Raw genomic sequence first — 3,902 nt, 5'->3', positions numbered from 1 at the left:
TGAATTGCTCATTCAAAATTTTTTAGCTTGTGGAGTGGAAGTAATGATTTATAATTTATAGATATCAGCCTTTAGCTATCCTTTATGTGACATTTACATATTCATTTCATTCATGTAATATTTACCACAAAAGTATTAATATTACTTGGTCATATTTACCAATCTTTTCTCTCAATTATATTTGATTAATTAATTTCATTTTAGGAAATTATCCACATTCATGATGACATACTTTGTCAAGGGCATTTTCTTCATCTCTGTTTTGTGAAGAGAAAATGTTTACTTTTGCCTAGATTTTGTTATAAAGAAAGGAAACTGTCTCCTTGAGACAGTGGATATTCTGCTTACTCAGATGGTGAGTTGCAAAAGGACCTAAAGGTAAGAAGGAAACTGAAAAAAATGAGGAAGAGTGGTTACTCAAACTGAAGCAAGGATTAAATGCAAAATTTCCTGTGCTGGCTGTTGAAAATACTGAAGTAACTCCACAGCAGTTGGTGACTGTCTCCTGAGAGCTCATCCCTGCCTTCATGCCTCACCTTCCCTTGGGAGCCCCGGGCTTCCCCTGACCCAGAAGCTAAAGAGCTAAGGATTAATGTCTGAAACATAGGGCACTAGGATCCTGCTCACCCCTAATGAATGGGGCCCACTGTGATTGGACAGTACTTGTGCCATGAAGATTGTTAAATATGTTGAATATCACCAGCATATCCATTATATAAATAGAGATAACTCTTGGGCTGTCAATGTGATTTTTCTAACCTATATTTTCTTTAAACTCCCTGCAGTGATTTTTTTTAAATACAGTTTTATTGAGAGACATTCACATACCTTACAATGATCCACAGTGTACAATCAACCATTCACAGCACCACCACATATTTGGAGACTCATCACCAGAATCAACCCTCTAACATTTTTCTTACTCTAAAAAAATTAAATAAAATACATAAAATAAAATAAAATAAAATAAAATAAAATAAATAAAATAGTAAAAAGAAGCACCCAAAACATCCCATCCCCCCATCCCATCCTATCTTTCATTTAGTTTTTGTCCCCATTTTTCTACTCATCTGTCCCTATACTGGGCAAAGGGAACATGAGCCATGAGGTCCTCACAGTTACACAGTCACACCATGTAAGCCACATAGTTACGCAATCATCTTCAAGAATCAAGGCTACTGGATTGCAATTTGACAGTTTCAGGTATTTCCTTCTAGCTATTCTAATACACTAAAAACTAAAAATGGATATCTATATAGCACATAAGCATGCCTTCCAGAGTGACCTCTCAACTACATTTGAATTCTCTCAGTCACTGAAACTTTGTTTCATTTCACTTCCCCTTTTTGATCAAGAAAATTTTCTCAATCCCATGATGCTGGGTCCAGGCTCACCCCCAAGATTCATGTCTCACATTGCAAGGGAGTTTTATGCCCCTGGGAGTCCAGTCCCATGGAGAGGGGAGGGCAGTGAGTTCACTGCCACATGGACTTAGAGAGAGAGAGGACCACATCTGGGCAGCAAAAGAGGTTCTCTCCTTTGCAGCAAAGAGCTTTACAAGGGCACATCCTAAGATCAAGGGCTCATCCTACCAAATTGTTAGTCCTCAGTGTTTCTGAGAATATCAGTAATAACCCAGGTGGGGAAGTCCAACATTTCACATTTTTCCCCAGTTCCCCAGGGGGGCCCTGCAAATATATCCCTATTCTCTCCTGCAGTGATTTTTTAACTTCTTGACTTGGAAGGTTTAGTTGGAATAATAGGACAGGTCTGTTTTCTTTCCAGGTATAGTCCTACCTTATGGAAATATAGGCTTGTTAATTCTTCATTAAGTTGTAGTATCATCAATGCTTATGCCCCCTTCCCTTTCCCTAAGTGATTTTACTCATTCTTCAGCTCTTAACTTAAGCATCACATTTTCAGGAAGGCTTCCCCTACTTGCAGACTAGGACCAATTTCTCACTCCCAACCTATTGTACAGTATTAGAGCTTTATCTACTTTTCCTTTACAACACTTAATGTTTTAATTTAACATTTATTTATCTAGCTATTTATGGTTTAGGATTTATACTAGAATGTATGCTCCAGAAGAATAGGCCAGATCTGGTTTATTTTGGCACTGTAGTCCAATGTATAGCATAGGCGAGGCATAAAAATGAATAAAGGAAAGTGATAAAGAAGTTTTCCAATTTGCATTTACAATGTTTTCTGTCTTGTCTCAAATATTGTATATTGGAGAGGATATTGAGAAATGGGGACTCATACAATTAGGCTGGGAGCTAACAGGTTTGATCACAACACATACCACTTTGGCTATATCTAGCAAATTTGATGATCTGTATGTCCTCTAACCCAGTAATTCTCTCTCAATATTTATCACAGGAAAATCTCACTTATGTGCAAGTGAAAATATAATACAACAATGTCCATTGTGGTATTGTGTGTAGCAGCATGAAAAAAAACCCACAAAACTAAGAACTTAGTAACAACAACAATCAACAACAAGAGCAACTAGAAATGATCTGAATATTCAACAACTGAAAAATGGATGAATAAGTTGTATATTTATGCAACAAAAATACAGTAATTAGATGAATAAGAACTACATGTATAAGCACAGCTAATTTCAAAAATATATTGTCAAGAAAGTACAAGTGTATAATAGATATTTTTCATATACATGTGTTGTAATATTACTACACAATGCACATAGGAATTTGCAATTGAAAGTTTTGTTTTGTCTGCTTTTAAAAATATAATGATGTCAGTCCTAGTTTGCCAGGGTGCTATGACAAATACCACAAACTCTTTAGTTTGAGCAAGATATATTTATTATCCCACAGTTTTAAATGCTAGAAGTCCACTACCATAGTATTGCCAGTTAATGCTTTCTCCAGGAGCCTGTGCATTTGGTTGCTGGCTTGCTGGCAATTCTTGGGGTTCCTTGGCTTGTAGATGCATCTGTGCCTCTGTCACATGGCAATCTGTTTCCTTATCTGGCTTCTCCTAAGTGACGGCATGCACATTTCCTCTGCTTATAAGGACTTCATCCATCTTTGATTAAGCCAACTCTGATTTAATTTGACCTTTGAAGGTCCTATTTATAAATGAGTTCCCATCCATTGGATTAGGGGTTAGGGCTTGAACATACCTTTGCTGGTGATATGATTCAATCCATAACAGTGCTATACTTTATCTTGTACTACAATGGAAATTTTATGGCCAACCATTTCAACCTCTGTAATCATGGCACTTCAGGAGGTAACTTAGTAAAGATATTATTTAACTGGAATAATTTTATTAGCGTTTATCAGAAATCAGGGAAAAGTCTATATCTTAACCTTACTGTGAAAAAGAAACATTGACAAAGGTAATTCAAAATATTCTCTCCCAACTCTGACCCTTACCTATTATCATGTGGTTCAGTTAGAGACACTTCTAAAGCTTTCATATTTAGGAGCTTGTCTCCCTTGATATTGTCAATAAGCTATGAATAGACCTTGCTACTTAAAGTGTTTCAGCCTAGTGTCACCTAGGATCATATTAGAACTGCAGAATCTCAGGCCCCAGGTATACCTATCGACTCAGAATTTGTTCCTTAAAAAGATCCACAGGTGATTTATATGCATATTAAACTGTGGGGGATGCTAGATTTCCATCTATTCCACATCAAACATCAAAAATCATGAATTCTCTAAATTTTGGGGTGTAATTGTAGAGGAACACACATTTTTCACTTTTCACCTTCAGTCTTTTATAAGGGGCTGCAACTGATGGTAAGAAAACATAAGTCCAGGCTGTCACACTAGCTTTCAAATCCCATTTACAAGAATGTACAGTTGTCCATATGTATTCTGGTGAAGAAAATGATTACCAATGAAAGTGATAGCCGATCTGATCTA

This window comes from Choloepus didactylus, chromosome 4 (assembly GCF_015220235.1).
Source record: "Choloepus didactylus isolate mChoDid1 chromosome 4, mChoDid1.pri, whole genome shotgun sequence".
NCBI classification, from domain to species: Eukaryota; Metazoa; Chordata; class Mammalia; order Pilosa; family Megalonychidae; genus Choloepus; species Choloepus didactylus.
This window is presented reverse-complemented; position numbering follows the sequence as displayed.